Source organism: Macaca nemestrina, chromosome 11, assembly GCF_043159975.1.
Source record: "Macaca nemestrina isolate mMacNem1 chromosome 11, mMacNem.hap1, whole genome shotgun sequence".
In the NCBI taxonomy this organism is placed as follows: Eukaryota; Metazoa; Chordata; class Mammalia; order Primates; family Cercopithecidae; genus Macaca; species Macaca nemestrina.
In genome coordinates this window covers 46,210,589-46,229,257 of record NC_092135.1, presented here as the reverse complement: position 1 = coordinate 46,229,257, position 18,669 = coordinate 46,210,589, and the positions used below count along the sequence as shown (strand labels likewise).

Genomic DNA, 18,669 nt, shown 5'->3' with positions numbered 1-18,669 from the left:
TTTAAAACCTCAAAACAAAAAATAACAAAGCACAAGCTCAACACAAAAACTGACCTGGTCTGAAAGACTAATCAACTTAATCTTCTGCATATTCTTGACTTTTCTTACTACCAAACACTCTGATGTAAAATAAGCTTCTATCTTTTATGTACAATTTTCCTCCTTTTTCCTTTTAAAAATATTTTTATTATTAACCATCAACTTCATGTTTTTCAATTTGTTCATCCATTCATTTATTATTGTAAGAAGTATTTATTTAATATCAACTATGAACCAAGTACTATGCTAGATTCTGGGTTGAATTTTTTTAAGAAATACGATGATTTTATTTAAGAAATGTAAGGTATCACTACACTGTAACTTAAATCTTGAGTCACTGAATGGGTCTATTTCAAGTGTTATAATGTTATATTACTGGTGGGAACAACAACTCCTAAGTGCCCACTAATTTGGTAGCAAGCTGAGGATATGAGATTGCACATAATAAATAAGAAACTATAAATACATGTTTACTTCCATCTTATATACCCAAATGTAATCTACATGCTTCTCTGCATGATGAACTCTTCCTTAAAAAATTTACAAGACCTACTCATACAAATATCAAAAATATAGGCTATTGTATAATAAGTATCAAGTAAGTTTTATAGGAATTCAGAGTCCTGATTGGGGTAGTCAGGAAAAGCAGGTGTTGTGATTTGGATTTGTGTCCCTGGCCAAATCTCATGTCAAATTGTAATCCTCAGTATTGGAGGAGTGCCCTGGTGGGAGGTGATTGGATCATGGGGGTAGATTTTCCTCTGGCTGTTCTCATGATAAGGAGTGAGTTCTCATGAGATCTCATTGTTTAAAAGTATGCAGCACTAGCCCCTTTGCTCTCTTCCTCCTACTCTGGCCATAAAACACGTGCCTGCTTCCCCTTCACCAATGATTTTAAGTTTCATGAGGTTTCCCCAGCCATGCTTCCTGTACAGTTTACGGAACTGTGAGTCAATTAAACCACTTTTCTTTATAAAGTACCCAGTCTTAGGCAGTTCTTTACAGTAACGTGAGAACGGATTAATACAGCTAGTGTTAAAATTAGTCTTAAAGATTAGCACTTCAGTAGACAGAAGTAAAGAGGGAAGATATTCTAAGTAAGGAGAAAGGACAAAAGCAAAGATATATGGGTGGTATACATTATAAGACATCTTCAGAAAGCAGTGCCTGGTACATGGTGGGCATGTTGTAAATAATGGTAGATGAGTAGATGAATGGATTTATCAGAGGATTAATGAAGGGAAACAGCAAGATGGGAAGGTTGGACTGGGGCCAGATAATTGAGGGTCTTAAAAATGAAGCGAAGTCACCTAAAATGTACTCTGTATACTTGGGCTTTTCAAGTAGAAATATATACCTCATGGTCCACTGGAAGGCCCAGGATAAACATGAAGCATCTTCTCGACTCTTCAATTTTACTTGAACATTTGAAGAATTAAGTGAAGAGATTTAAGTGATACCTAATTTAAAATATTCTTTTTATATTAAAACAAACAGTGTATTTTGGAGTGAAATGTAAAACATGTGAATTTTTAATGTAAAACAAGAGACTTCAAGGAAATATTGAGCTTGTGGGGAGGTGCTTTCAGCTATGCTACTTTTGTATAAATCCTTTTCTGGCAGTGGATATGTGGGACCATAAGAGGGATTTGAGCAAGGTACCAACAGGATTAAAGTGATGATTTACTTAACGTAGCAGCAGGATGCAGGTTGGTCTAGAATATGGAGATGAGCAATCTGTAACCTAGCTAAAGAACTATGGAAAAAGTTCCTCTGACAAAATTTTAATCAAGCTCCTCTGAGTCCTCTTTTTAACTAGGCTCCAATCTTGGGCTCTGTTCTTAGTTCCCCTCTCCTCAGAAAAAGTAAAGAAAGAAAAAAAGATAATGGCTAGCTTTGTTTAATGTCCCATATCCATGAACAATACACAGTTGTTACAAACAAGTGAATTGAATGGATATAAGTCAATAAAAGCTTATAAATGAGCTTTTCAGTAATAACTATCCCTAAAATAACCATATGTATATATATATATATATATGCCTAAAAACAGTTGCCAAAATCTTTTTGGTAACTGGAAACTTTAGAGTTATGCTATGTTGAGTAAGATATAGTTACTGAATATCTAAATAATTTCTAAGAAAGATAAAACTACTGAAACAGGCTGGGCACCATAGCTCACATCTGTAATCCCAGCACTTGCCTATGGCCATACCACCCTGAACGCGCCCAGTCTCGTCTGTAATCGCAGCACTTTGAGGGGCCAAGGTGGGCCGATCACCTGAGGCCAGGAGTTTGAGACCAGCCTGGCCAACATGGTGAAACCCCGTCTCTACTAAAAATACAGAAAATTAGCTGGGCGTGGTGGCACCACCGGTAATCCCAGCTACTCGGGAGGCTGAGAGAGGAGAATCGCTTGAATCTGGGAGGTGGAGGTTGCAGTGAGCCAAGATGGCACCACTGCAGTCCAGCCTGGGTGACAGAGTGAGACTCTGTCTTAAAAACAAAAACAAAAACAAAAACCATAACACTGAAACATTAATTGCTGAACATAAGTTTATCAACTTTTGGCATCTTGTTTTCATACAATATAAAGAAGTTAAGATATCTAGGTCTGTAAAAAAAAGTCCTTTTGCCACATGAAAAACTATAGTATGAGGAAGCGTATGTCTGTAGGAATTGTGAGATGGTGTGTTTATAAAATGCTGATCTATGACAGACAGTTTACAGTTTTCTACTTCCTAGTTTTCTCTGTAAGGAAAAGACTACTGATGGCTAAAAAGTACAAGCAGCGTGGCTGGCAAGATGACCAAATAGGAACAGCTCCGATCTGCAGCTCCCAGTGAGATCAACGTAGAAGGTGGGTGATTTCTGCATTTCCAACTTAGGTACCCAGCTCATCTCACTGGGACTGGTCAGACAGTGGGTACAGCCCATGGAGGGCAAGCAGAAGCAGGGTGGGGCGTTGCCTCACCCGGGAAGCACAAGGGGTCAGGGACCTCCCTCCCCTAGCCAAGGGAAGCACTGAGGGACTGTGCCATTAGGAACAGCCCAGATATTCTGATGTTCTAGCTCCGATATTCTGCTTTTCCCGTGGTCTTCACAACCTTCAGATCAGGAGATTCCCTCGGGTGCCTACACCACTAGGGCCCTGGGTTTCAAGCAAAAACGCAGCAGTCATTTGGGTAGACACTGAGCTTGCTGCAGGAATTTTTGTTCATACCCCAGTGGCACCTAGAACGCCAGTGAGAAAATTGTTCACTCCCCTGGAAAGGGGGCTGAAGCCAGGGAGCCAAGCGGTCTAGCTCAGCGGATCCCACACCCACAGAGCCCAGTAAGCTAAGATCCACTGACTTGAAATTCTTGCGGCCAGCAGAGCAGTCTGAAGTCGACCTGGGAGGCTCGAGCTTGGAGCGGGGAGGGGTGTCTGCCATTACTGAGGCTTCAGTAGGTGGTTTTACCATCACAGTGTAAACAAAGCCGCTGGGAAGTTTGAATTGGGCGGAGCCCACCACAGCTTGGCAAAGCCACTGTAGCCAGACTGCCTCTCTAGATTCCTCCTCTCTGGGAACGGCATCTCTGAAAGAAAGGCAGCAATCCCAGTCAGGGGCTTATACATAGAACTCCCTGGGACAGAGCACCAGGGGGAAGGGGGCAGCTGTGGGCACAGCTTCAGTGGACGCAAATGTTCCTGCCTGCCACCTCTGAAGAGAGCAGCAGATCTCCCGGCACAGTGCTTGAGTTCTGCTAAGGGATAGACTGCCTCCTCAAATGTGTCCCTGACCCCTGTGCCTCATGACTAGGAGACACCTCCCAGCAGGGGTCGACAGACACCTCATACAGGAGGGCTCCAGGTGGCATCTAGCGGGTGCCACTCTGGGACGAACCTTCCAGAGGAAGGAACAGGCAGCAATCTTTGCTGTTTTGAAGCCTGCGCTGGTGATACCCAGGGAAACAGGGTTTGGAGTGGACCTCCAGCAAACTCCAGCAGACCCGCAGCAGAGAAGCCTGACTGTTAGAAGGAAAACTAATAAACAGAAAGAAATAGCATCAACATCAACAAAAAGGACATCCACACAGAAACCCCATTTGAAGATCACCAACATTAAAGACCAAAGGTAGGTAAATCCAGGAAGATGAGGAAAAACCAGCTCAAAAAGGCTGAAAATTCCAAAAACCAGAATGCTTCTCCTCCAAAGGATCACAACTCCTTGCCAGCAAGGGAACAAAGCTGAACAGAGAATGAGTCTGACAAATTGACAGAAGTAGGCTTCAGAAGGTGGGTAATAACAAACTCTGAGCTAAAGGAGCATGTTCTAACTCAATGCAAAGAAGCTAAGGACCTTGAAAAAAGGTTACAGGAACTGCTAAGTAGAATAACCAGTTTAGAGAAGAACATTAATGACCTGATGGAGCTGAAAAACACAGCACAACAACTTCGTGAAGTATACACAAGTATCAATAGCAGAATTGATCAAGTGGAAGAAAGGATATCAGAGATTGAAGATCAACTTAATGAAATAAAGTGTGAAGACAAGATTGGAGAAAAAAGAATGAAAAGGAATGAACAAAGCCTCGAAGAAATATAGGACTATGTGAAAAGACCAAACTTGCATTTGATTTGTGTACCTGAAAATGATGGGGAGAATGCAACCAAGTTGGAAAACACTCTTCAGGATATTATCCAGGAGAACATCCCCAACCTAGCAAGACAGGTCAACATTCAAATTCAGGAAATACAGAGAAGAACACAAAGATACTCCTTGAGAAGAGCAACCACAAGACACATTATGGTCAGATTCACCAAGGTTGAAATGAAGGAAAAAATGTTAAAAGCAGCCAGAGTGAAAGGTCAGGTTACCCATAAAGGGAATCCCATCAGATTAATAGCAGCTCTGTCTGAAGAAGAGGCTAGAAGAGAGTAGGGACCAATATTCAACATTCTTAAAGAAAAGAATTTTCAACCCAAAATTTCATATGCAACCAAACTAAGCTTCATAAGGGAAGGAGAAATAAAATCCTTTACAGACAAGTAAATGCTGAGAGATTCTGTCACCACCAGGCCTGCCTTACAAGAGCTCCTGAAGGAAGCACTAAAAATGGAAAGGAAAAACCGGTATCAGCCACTGCATAAACATAACAAATTGTAAAGTCTGTTGACACTATGAAGAAACTGCATCAACTAACAGGCAGAATAACCAGCCAGCATCATAATGACAGGATCAAATTCAGACATAACAATATTACCCTTAAATGTAAACCAGCTAAATGTCCCAATTAAAAGACACAGACTGGCAAACTGGAGAAAGTCAGGACCGATCAGTGTGCTATATTCAGGAGACCCATCTCACATGCAAAGGCACACATAGGTTCAAAATAAAGGGATGGAGAATATTTACCAAGCAAATAGAAAGCAATAAAAAGCAGGGGTTGCAATCCTAGTCTCTGATAAAACAGACTTTAAACCAACAAAGGTAAAAAAAGACAAAGAAGGGCTTTACATAATGGTAAAAGGATCAATGTGACAAGAAGAGGTAACTAACCTAATATATATGCACCTAATACAGAAGCACTGAGAGATTCATAATGCAAGTTCTTAGAGACCTACAAAGAGACTTAGACTCCCACATAATAATAGTGGGAGACTTTCACGCCCCACTGTCAACATTAGACAGATCAACTAGACAGAAAATTAACAAGGACATTCAGGACTTGAACTCAGCTCTGGGCCAAGCTGACCTAATAGACATGTACAGAACTCTCCACCCCAAATCAACAGAACACACATTCTTCTCAGCATCACATAGCACTTATTCTAAAATTGACTACATAATTGGAAGTAAAACACTCCTCAGCAAATGCAAAAGAAGAGAAATTGTAACAAACAGTCTCTCAGACCACAGTGCAATCAAATTAGAAGTCAGGATTAAGAAACTCTCTCAAAACTGCACAACTACATGAAAACTGAACAACCTGCTCCTGAATGACTACTGGGTAAATAATGAAATCAAGGCAGACACAAAGATGTTCTTTGAAACCAATGAGAACAAAGATACAACGTACCAGAATCTCTGGGACACAGCTAAAGCAGTTTTTAGAGGGAAATTTATAGCACTAAATGCCCATAGGAAAAAGCAGAAAAGATCTAAAATTGACACCCTAACATCACGATTAAAAGAACTAGAGAAGTAAGAGCAAAGAAATTCAAAAGCTAGCAGAAGACAAGAAATAACTAAGATCAGAGCAGAACTGAAGGAGACAGAGACATGAAAACCCTTCAAAAAATCAATGAATCCAGGAGCTGGGTTTTTGAAGAGATTAACAAAATACATAGACCACTAGCCAGACTAATAAAGAAGAAAAGAGAGAAGAATCAAATAGACACAATAAAAAATGATAAAGGGGATATCACCACTGTTCCCACAGAAATACAAACTACCATCAGGGAATACCATAAACACCTCTATACAAATAAACTAGAAAAATCTAGAAGACATCGATAAATTCCTGGACATATACACCTTCCCAAGACTAAATTAGGAAGAAGTCGAATCCCTGAATAGAGCAATAACAAGTTCTGAAATTGAGGCAGTAATTAATAGCTTACCAACCAAAAAAAGCCCAGGAACAGATGGATTCACAGTCGAATTCTACCAAAGGTACAAAGAGGAGCTGGTACCATTCCTTGTGAAACTACTCCAAACAACAGAAAAGGAAGGACTCCTTCCTAACTCATTTTATGAGGGCAGAATCATTCTGATACCAAAACCTGGCAAAGACATAACAAAAAAAGAAAACTTCAGGCCAAAATCCCTGATGAACATCGATGCAAAAATTCTCAATAAAATACTGGCAAACCGTATCAAGCAACACATCAAAAAGCTTATCCACCACGATCAAGTTGACTTTATCCATGGGATGCAAGGCTGGTTCAACATATGTAAATCAATAAACATAATCCATCACTTAAACAGAACCAATGACAAAAACCACATGATTATCTCAATAGATGCAGAAAAGGCCTTTGATAAAATTCAACACCCCTTCATGCTAAAAACTCTCAATAAACTAGGTATTGATGGAACGTATCTCAAAATAATGAGAGCTATTTATGACCAACCTACAGCCAATATCATACTGAATGGGCAAAAGCTGGAAGCATTCCCTTTGAAAACTGGCACAAGAGAATGAAGCCCTCTCTCTCCATTCCTATTCAACATAGTATTTGAAGTTCTGGCCAGGGCAATCAGGCAAGAGAAAGAAATAAAGAGTATTCAAATAGAAAGAGAGGAAGTCAAATTGTCTGTTTGTAGATGCCATGATTTCATACTTAGAAAATCCCATCATCTCAGCCCAAAATCTCAAGCTGATAAGCAACTTCAGCAAAGTGTCAAGATACGAAATCAATGTGCAAAAATCACCCTATACACCAATAACAGACAAACAGAGAGACAAATCATGAGTGAACTCCCATTCACAATGGCTACAAAGAGAATAAAATACCTAGGAATACAACTTACAAGGGATGTGAAGGACCTCTTCAAGGGGAACTACAAAGCACTGCTGAAGGAAATAAAAGAGGAGACAAGCAAACGGAAAAACATTCTAAGTTCATGGATAGGAAGAATCAATATCATGAAAATGGCCATACTGCCCAAAGTAATTTATAGATTCAATGTTATCCCCATCAATCTGCCTTTGACTTTCTTCACAGAATTAGAAAAAACTACTTTAAACTTCATGTGGAACCAAAAAAGAGCCTGTATACCCAAGACAATCCTTAGCAAAAAGAACAAAGCTGTAGGCATCATGCTACCGGACTTCAAACTATACAACAAGGCTACACTAACCAAAACAGCATGATACTGGTACTAAAACAGATATATAGACTAATGAAACAGAACAGAGGCCTCAGAAATAATGCCACACATCTACAATTATCTGATCTTTGACAAAGCTGACAAAAACAAGCAATGGGGAAAGGATTCCCTATTTAAAAAATGTTATTGGGAAAACTGGCTAACCATATGCAGAAAACTGAAACTGGACCCCTTCCTTACACTTTATAGAAAAATTAACTTAGGATGAATTAAAGTCTTAAACATAAGACCTAAAACCACAAAAACCCTAGAAGAAAATCTAGGCCATACCATTCAGGGCATAGGCATGGGCAAAGACTTCAAGACTAAAATACCAAAAGCAATGCCAAAAAAGCCAAAATTGACAAATGGGATCTATTTAAACTAAAGAGTTTCTGCACAGCAAAAGAAACTATCATCAGAGTGAACAGGCCACCTACAGAATGCGAGAAAATGTTTGCAACCTATCCACCTTACAAAGAGTTAATATCCAGAATCTACAAGGAACTTAAACAAATTTACAGGAAAACAAGAAACAACCCCATCAAAAGCTGGGCGAAGTATATGATCAGACACTTCTCAAAAGAAGACATTTATGAGGGCAACAAACATATGAAAAAAAAAAACTCATTATAACTGGTCATTAGAGAAATGCAAATCAAAACCACAATGAGACACCATCTCATGCCAATTAGAATGGTGAGCATTAAAAAGTTAGGAAACAACAGATGCTGGAGAGGATGCGGAAAAATAGGAATGCTTTTACACTGTTGGTGGGAGTGTAAATTAATTCAACCATTGTGGAAAACAGTGCAGTGATTCCTCAAGGATCTAGAACTAGAAACATCATTTGACCCAGCAATCCCATTACTGGGTATATACCCAAAGGATTATAAATCACTCTGCTATAAAAACACATGCACATATATGTTTATCGTAGCACTGCTCACAACAGCAAAGACTGGGAACCAAGTCAAATGCCCGTCAGTGATAGATTAGATAAAGAAATTGTGGCATATATACACCATGGAATACTATGCAGCTGTAAAAAAAAAAATGAGCTAATGTCCTTTGCAGGGACATGGATGAAGCTAGAATTCATCATTCTCAGCAAAGTAACACAGGAACAGAAAACCAAACATCACATGTTCTCACTCATAAGTGGGAACTGAACAATGAGAACACATGGTCACAGGGAGGGGAATATCACACACCTGGGTCTGTCAGGGGGTGGGGGGCTAGGGGAGGAATAGCATTAGGAGAAATAACTAATGTAGATGATGGGTTGATGGGTACAGCAAACCACCATGGCACGTGTATACTTACGTAATAAACGTGCATGTTCTGCACACGTATCCCAGAACGTAAAGTATAATAAAAAAGTATAACCAATATGTTTAATTTAAACTACTAGAAATAATAAAGGTAAAGGGGAACAACTTTGTGTGCAAAGTGTGTAAGAAAAGGAAGATGTGTTTTTAGTGAGAAATAGTATAAAAGATTTAAAAATGTGTTTTCATTGAGGAAAAAGGGATAGTTTTCTACTAAAGTAAGATGACTGTTGTTTTAGGATGTGAAAAAGGAAAAGAGTACGATAAAAACTGAATGGACGTAAAATGGTTGGAAAAGGTTTGTGAAAAAGAAATTTTGTAGAGTCAAGTTGCTAAGATTGGATGGATTTACTTATAAAGTTCTTTAAAAAAATAGAGCTCATAATTTACTGATGAAAAGCTACAATTGAATTTTCTCTTTGTTAAAAGAATAAAGTTTTCTAGTCCATTTTCAATTACTTAAAAAACCTAAGTCTTATCAATTTTAAAAGACCTAAGGTTTCTTTTTTACAATTATGTAAATTTTTGTATTTGCCTGCAAAACCTTTTATAATTACTATGGTTAAAGAAACAACTAAGTATTGTTTCACAGTGACCTGTGATCCCATTTAATCAAGTGTTACAACTCTTAACCTTTTTGACAAATTTCCCCAATCAAATCCTAAATGCTCTAATCTTGTAAAAAGAAGGATGTTCTGCTCCCAAATGACTACTGGGTACATAACAAAATGAAGGCAGAAATAAAGATGTTCTTTGAATCCAATGAGAACAAAGATACAACATACCAGAATCTCTGGGACACATTTAAAGCAGTGTGTAGAGGGAAATTTATAGCACTAAGTGCCCACAAGAGAAAGCAGGAAAGATCTAAAATTGATACCCTAACATCACAATTAAAAGAACTAGAGAAGCAAGAGCAAACACATGCAAAAGCTAGACGAAGGCGAGAAATGACTAAGACTGGAGCAGAACTGAAGGAGATAGAGACACAAAAAACTCTTCAAAAAAATCAATGAATCCCGGAGCTGATTTTTTGAAGAGATCAACAAAACTGATAGACTGCTAGCAAGACTAATAAAGAAGAAAAGAGAGAAGAATCAAATAGACACAATAAAAAATGATAAAGGGGATATCACCACCGATCCCACAGAAATACAAACTACCATCAGAGAACACTCTAAAACACCTCTACGCAAATAAAATAGAAAATCTAGAAGAAATGGATAAATTCCTGGACACATACACCCTCCCAAGACTAAACCAGGAAGAAGCTGAATCCCTGAATAGACCAATAACAGCCTCTGAAATTGAGGCAATAATTAATAGCCTACCAACCAAAAAAAGTCCAGGAGCAGATGGATTCGCAGCCGAATTCTACCAGAGGTACAAGGCAGAACTGGTACCATTCCTTCTGAAACTATTCCAATCAATAGAAAAAGAGGGAATCCTCCCTAACTCATGTTATGAGACCAGCATCATCCTGATACCAAAACCTGGCAGAAACACAACAAAATAAGAAAATTTCAGGTCAATATCCCTGATGAACATTGATGTGAAAATCCTCAATAAAATACTGGTAAACTGAATCCAGCAGCACATCAAAAAGCTTACCCAACTTGAGCAAGTGGGCTTCATCCCTGGGATGCAAGGCTGGTTCAACATATGCAAATCATAAATGTAATCCAGCATATAAACAGAACCAAAGACAAAACCCACATGATTATCTCAACAGATGCAGAAAAGGCCTTTGACAAAATTCAAGAACCCTTCATGCTAAAAACTCTCAATAAATTAGGTATTCATGGGATGTATCTCAAAATAATAAGAGCTATTTATGAGAAACCCACAGCGAATATCATACTGAATGGGCAAAAACTGGAAGCATTCCCTTTGAAAACTGGCACAAGACAGGGATGCCCTCTCTCACCACTCCTATTCAACATAGTGTTGGAAGTTCTGGCTAGGGCAATCAGGCAGGAGAAAGAAATAAAGGGTATTCAATTAGGAAAAGAGGAAGTCAAATTGTCCCTGTTTGCAGATGACATGATTGTATATTTAGAAAACCCCATCGTCTCAGCCCAAAATCTCCTTAAGCTGATCAGCAACTTCAGCAAAGTCTCAGGATACAAAAATCAATGTGCAAAAGTCACTAGCATTCTTATACACCAATAATAGACAAACAGAGAGCCAAATCATGAGTGAACTTCCATTCACAAGTGCTTCGAAGAGAATAAAATACCTAGGAATCCAACTTACAAGGAATGTGAAGGACCTCTTCAAGGAGAACTACAAACCACTGCTCAATGAAGTAAAAGAGGACACAAACAAATGGAAGAACATTCCATGCTCACGGATAGGAAGAATCAATATCGTGAAAATGGCCATACTGCCCAAGGTATTTTATAGATTCAATGCCTTCCCCATCAAGCTACCAATGACTTTCTTCACAGAATTGGAAAAAATTGGAAAAAACTACTTTAAAGTTCATATGGAAACAAAAAAGACCCCACGTTGCCAAGACAAGCCTAAGCCAAAAGAACAAAGCTGGAGGCATCATGCTACCTGACTTCAAACTATACTGCAAGGTTACAGTAACCAAAATAGCATGGTACTGGTACCAAAACAGAGATATCGACCAATGGAACAGAACAGAGCCCTCAGAAATAATACCACACATCTACAACCATCTGATCTTTGACAAACCTGATAAAAACAAGAAATGGGGAAAGGATTCCCTATTTAATAAATGGTGCTGGGAAAACTGGCTAGCCATATGTAGAAAGCTGAAACTGGATCCCTTCCTTACGCCTTATACAAAAAGTAATTCAAGATGGATTAAAGACTTAAATATTAGACCGAAAACGATAAAAACCCTAGAAGAAAACCTAGGCAATACCATTCAGGACATATGCATGGGCAAGGACTCATATCTAAAACACGAAAACCAATGGCAACAAAAGACAAAATTGACAAATGGGATCTAATTAAACTAAAGAGTTTCTGCACAGCAAAAGAAACTACCATCAGAATGAACAGGCAACCTACAGAATGGGAGAAATTTTTTGCAATCTACTCATCTGACAATGGGCTAATATCCAGAATCTACAAAGAACTCAAACAAATTTACAAGAAAAAAGCAAACAACCCCATCAAAAAGTGGGCAAAGGATATGAACAGACACTTCTCGAAAGAAGACATTTATGCAGCCAACAGACACATGAAAACATGCTCATCATCTCTGGCCATCAGAGAAATGCAAATCAAAACCCCAATGAGATACCATCTCACACCAGTTAGAATGGTGGTCATTAAAAAGTCAGCAAACAACAGGTGCTGGAGAGGATGTGGAGAAATAGGAACACTTTTACACTGTTGGTGGGACTGTAAACTAGTTCAACCATTGTGGAAGACAGTGTGGCGATTCCTCAAGGATCTAGAACTAGAAATACCATTTGACCCAGCCATCCCATTACTGGGTATATACCCAAAGGTATATGCTGCTATAAAGACACACGCACAAGTATGTTTATTGCAGCACAATTCACAATAGTAAAGACTTGGAACCAACCCAATGTCTATCAATTATAGACTGGATAAAGAAAATATTGCACATATACACCATGGAATAGCGATAAAAAAGTATGAGTTCATGTCCTTTGTAGGGACATGGATGACGCTGGAAACCATTATTCTCAGCAAACTACGGCAAGGACAAAAAACCAAACACCGCATGTTCTCATTCATAGGTGGGAACTGAACAATGAGAACACTTGGACACAGCAAGGGGAACATCACATACTGGGGCCTATCGTGGGGTTGGGGAGGGATAGCATTAGGAGATATACCTAATGTAAATGATGAGTTAATGGGTGCAGCACACCAACATGGCACATGTATACATACGTAACAAACCTGCACGTTGTGCACTTGTACCCTAGAACTTAAAGTATAATTTAAAAAAAAAAAGGATGTTACCCTACGTTGGTGTATTTGACATGTTAAATTACATAGGAAGCACTGTCAAATAAAATGTGATGTTTAAGCTTATTTATTTTCTATTTGTATGAGTGTATGTCATTGATATAAATTTTCAGAAGTTTGGAATAAATTTGGAATTTTGATATAAATATTCCAGAAATTGCGTGACATTCATAGGACTTTGTCAAAACCCTCTTTTCCAGTTATTATTGTTGTGTGTCACAGAAACAACCAAATTCTCTTTTCAAATAAACTGTTATCAGATCCTTAGAAGTTGATGGGCTAATAAAACTATTAATTCAAGATCAAGCAGAACAAAAATTAATTACATGAGACTGAATGAACTAATTGTTATTAGTTTTTGTCTGGAACATTGCTGGTTCTTTATTGTTTTGTTTTCCATATTAAAAGAAATGTTTTTATCTTAAACTATCTATAGCTTACAGCAATCTTACAGATTGCCTTTGTAAACAAAATGAAACATTTATTTTTTTCTCTCTGCCTAATCTCTCCAAAACATGGATACTATTATTGACTATTATTTTTATGACAATATAGTTATTTGTACAAGGTCAATAAAAATATGTCTTTATTATAGCAAGACAGAGCTGGAAACATTGATTATATTACCAAGGCTTTGACTGAAATGGCATATTTTAGAATGAAGTACACAGAATCAGATATGACTAAACAGATTTAAGAAACTAGAGTCAACTTTATAAATCATTGCTTAGAAAGCCCTCTTGAGATACCAGTCTGGTATCTGGCTTACAGGGTTCCCATTCTTAAAATTGAATACAGAAGTCTCTTCTTGTGAGGCCCAGGAAACTCTGGATACCTTGGCGACCTAGAGAAGAGAGGAATTCACTCAAATCTGTAGGCATAATAGGTGGCAAAATCTGATGGTGAGTTCTTGGCTTGGTATCCTAGCCTGGGTTTTAAAAGTTTAATCTGAGATTCCTTATGAAAAGTTCAAACAAAGCAAATTTTAAAAGGCCTATGTGATCGATTAACATTCTTGCTATGCTTATTTAAATAATAAGGCCAAATCTAATGACACTAGATTTATTTTGTGATACAAAATTAAAAAGGGGGGAGATTGTAAAAAAATTTGTTTCGGTGGAAAACTATAGTGGACCTATTATTAGATTCTAGCTCTGTTCATTGTCTTTGAGGTTTCGTTATATTCTTGTAAACTGGACAGGATCCAGAATTCTAGTTTCCTTTGATATCTGGCTATAAGTGTCCAAACTAACATTCTAATTTTTTCTCCCATCCTTCTGCTTTGGCATCACTACGAACTAAAACTGCCATTTTCCCAAAGCTCTGCAAGCTGAAGCTGGACAACTTGACACGAACTTCAAACAAATTACCATAACAGATTGTGTGCAGGCGACCATCATGCTGCTGCTGTTTGGGCCCCTCAGAAAGTTCACCCGATGTCATCGCTAAACACATTCAAATTGCAAACCAGGAAATTTCTTGGGTTGCTTCTCTCACCCTCAGTCGATCATTTAAAGATGCTTTGAGCCCAATATCCAGAAATGTTCTTGACTGGCTGCCTTCTGGACACAGAAACTGGGTTTGTAGACATTAATCTTGGTTTTTCTTTTTCTGTTTCATAGAAATGCCCCTCATTAAATACCTGATTGTTCATACATCCGGCAGATATCCTCTACCAAACGAGGAATAGACTTCTATTATTCAAAGGAAAGAAGATCGACTCTTCTTTCCTTTGAACCACAGGGAGGATTGACAGAAACTCCCTCCTTTGACTAAACATTAGTTAGGCTCCTCTGAGTCCTCCTCTCAACAAGGCTTCAATCTTGGGCTCCATCCTTAGTCTAGGGACTCTGCCTGTTTAGTCCACTTTAAGCAAGTATCCTGCTGGATCAGTTTAGCAAAAATCTCCCATCCTTGGTATCTGATCAAATGGCCTGCCTTTTAAAATAACCCTGTCAAGTCAGTGTAGCCAGAATTCTCCTTACTTCTGATGTTTCCTTTCAGTAATTTTCCATCCACTGACACCCACTCTGCTCCTTGGCTATAGATACCCACTGCCCTTATTGGAGTTAGAGTTGGGCCCAATCTCTCTCTCCCACTGCAGCCCCCAGTGCAGTCGTCCCTGAACAAAGTCTTCTTTATTGTCTCATCAAATGTCATCCATATTTTTTTCTTTAACGTAGTCCAAAATACTAGCTATTAGAATGAAAAGAAGCTTGAAAAGCTTTATTAAGGATGTTGGTATTTCAACTAATTTTGCAATCCACGATGTACTAGAATTGATTCAGTGATGCTAGACTTTTTTAATATTGAGAAGCAATTTGCTGCTGGTTAAGTACTGACTCTTGTGCCAGAAAGCCTGGGATTAAATTTTGGCTCAGGTACTTACTTACTGTGGCACTTTTGGGCAAATTGCTTAATTGTTGTGTGCCTGCATTTCCTCACCTATTTGTTGATGTTAATATTACCTATTTAATTGGATTGCTTTGAGGATTAAATGAATTAATATATGTAAAACACTTAAAACAGTGCCTGTGTAGAGTAAATACTATTTAGGTGTTAGCTGCTATTATTATTATTACTACTTACATTGACTCTTATCTTTCCTGAGATTTCAGACTCCTAGAAATCAGGGAGATCTGCAGTGTGGATATATGGTTGTGGAAACTCTCTGAATCCTGGAATATCAGCTGAGAGATTGATGAGGGCATTATAGGTTGGCTCAGTTCATCAGCATTAGGCTTTGAGGTCATTTGTACTCTATTGCCCCCTCAGTACTTTAAAGGTTTCTTTTGAGCTTGATAATCTCTATTAAAAATGTCCACATCAAGTGTTTCTGACACCTAATAAAATTAATTCATTAGATAAAAGTATAAATATTTTCTGTTACAAATAATTTTTGATAACAAAAAAAGAAAAAGATATCCAAATCTATTCGGAGTGAGCAAACTGTATTTGCAACATGCTGTATATTGTGATATATTACAATCCACTGGTAGGTTTGATTAGGTTGAACCACATGAAATTGCCCATAATCAATCATTTTTGACTCACAAAAATGACAGATCTTTTCAAATTGTTAAACCTAGTGTTTCCTGAAATTTACTAGACAAAGAATATATGCTTTTATTTTTTCTTATTCATATTCTACACTTTTCTTATTTTGTCAGTTAAAATAACTAAGAAATGATGTGGACAGATAAGGTCAACAACAGCAAACAAAATTATTCTTATATGAAATAACACTCTGGAACTGGTTATCTCCTCTTTGTCTTTGCCTTTAACCTCTAATACTTTCCCTTGCTCCCTGCTGTGATGTTGTGGTAAGCCGGCTGGCCTGACATGTAGCCACACAGACTTTTTCCCTACCAACTTTGCATATATTAGCAACCAAATGCTGTGCCTTTGTTTAGAATATTGCTTTTTTAAGTATGCTTGGAAAGATTTTCTGGCAGGGCAACCTTATTCTTCAGAAGCTTAAATGGCTTGAATATACTAATTAACGAAACACCAAATTGTTTGTCTGATTTACTGCTCAATGTCTTTTGTAATGATTTGCTGGATTTGCTAAAATTCAGAAGGTTCCACTTATTAAAAACCAATAGCAGCTCCAATTATTTTGCTGGTCATCTGCAATCTGGTGATCTGCAATCATTATTTCACTTTCTGAGACCCACGAAAAATATAAATAATATCTTCAAATTTTATTTTTGAATAGCTCTTAAAGATATATAATGTATATAATAATGTATAACATATAATGTATATATGATATAATGAAACATGTACATTTTAGTGTGGTATATCATTTTACTTTTCACTTTAGTTTGAAAAGAGTAAGATGAAAGCAACCATGCTTTCAAAATAAAACAGAAGCCTGGGCAAGATAGTGAGACCCCATTTCTAAAAAAGTTAAAAAAAAAATTAGCCAGGTAGGGTGGTGTACATTGTAGCCCCAGCTACTCAGGAGGCTGAGGTGGATCACTTGAAACCAGGAGGTTGAGGCTGCAGTGAGCCATGACAGCACCACTGCACACTAGCTTGGGTGACAGAGTAAGACCGTGTCTCCAGAAAACCCCAAAAAACAAACGAACAAAAACCCAAAACAGAATTGCTTTAATATATGGATAGAAAAATAATCCAATCTAAGTCACACATCTATATGTAATTAAATGGACTTGATATAAGTTTAAGTCTCTTCAGCAGAACATTGACTTTAAAAAATTAGGTCTCTATTAGCAAGAGCTATTAATAACAGCAGGAAGCATGGAGAAAATATTGCTCTAGCCTGTTCTGTGTCTTAGGCAGCTTTAAAGGTTAAAATGAAAGGCTTTTTGATGGGAAGGGAAAGTCTTCATTCCAGATTGCTCCAAAAGGAAAAAGTGAGCATTCATAGAAAGATATGGTCTGGAGGCAGTGATCACTTGGAACAATAATACAGAACTTAACACTATGAGCAAATCACAAATCCAACTAAAATCACCAGTATTTTCCCACTTCCAATCTATTCTTCATGCCCACAGCAAGAGGATTTTTTCAAAATATGAAACTGAGCATAGTATCTGCCATTTATAAAGACTCAATAGCTTTATGTTATTCTTGAACTTAAAAATATATTCACATGGTCTTATACAGCTAGTATTGTTACAGTAGGTAGCTAGTCAGACACGAGCAGGGCAGGAGAGGGCCCCCCACCCCCAACCAAGAATGTCAGGCAACCATCAGGTGATCGTCAGGCAGATGGTCTGTCTCCCTAAAATAATAATTGGTCACAGCTGGTGCCAGGGAAAGGCAGCCTCCCAATAGATAAAAACACCTGAAACTGGTGATCAGCAGCTTTCTGGTAAGATCTCAGGAGTTAGGCAAGTGGGGGCAAGCATATACACTAAGAGGCAAAATGGCGGAGTTTAACTGGTATATGACCTTCTTCTAAGAACACTAGATCGGTAAGGAAAGAATGCCTGAAGTGAGCACATGTACAACTCTGGTAAATACACTATGCATACAGCCCCTCCCAAGTGCTGGTAGGCCACTGCTCAGGAGGACAGCCCACCCCAAGGGAAGAATCAGGGGAAAAGGGACGTAATTCCCCCAGAAACATGCCAACATATAAAATCCCAAGTCAAAGGTCAAACCATGCACTTGATCTGTCAAATCACCTGCGTGGCCCGCTTCCAAGTGTACTTTACTTCGTTTCCTTCCTGCTCCAAAGCTGTTTAATAAACTTTCACTGCTGCTCTAAAACTTGCCTCAGTCTCTCACTTTGCCCTGCTGAATTCTTTCTTCTGAGGAGGTAAGAACTGAGGTTGTTGCAAACCCATATGGATTCACCACTGCTAACAGTATGATTCAGTTACTTAATTCCTCTAACAACTTCCTATCCATGGACACTCTTCACCAGTTACTTCACTTGATCTTCCAGACACACTGTCCCTTTAGTCCCTGGTACCTTCTATGTC

At 38.3% G+C, this 18,669-nt stretch overlaps 1 protein-coding gene across 19 annotated transcripts in view; it reads right to left on the bottom strand.

Annotated features, from left to right (window-relative positions):
* LOC105492700 (methyl-CpG binding domain protein 5) overlaps nucleotides 1-18,669 on the bottom strand; it is a 512,463-nt gene that overhangs the window by 195,217 nt on the left and 298,577 nt on the right. The gene's annotated exons all lie outside the window — the stretch shown is intronic.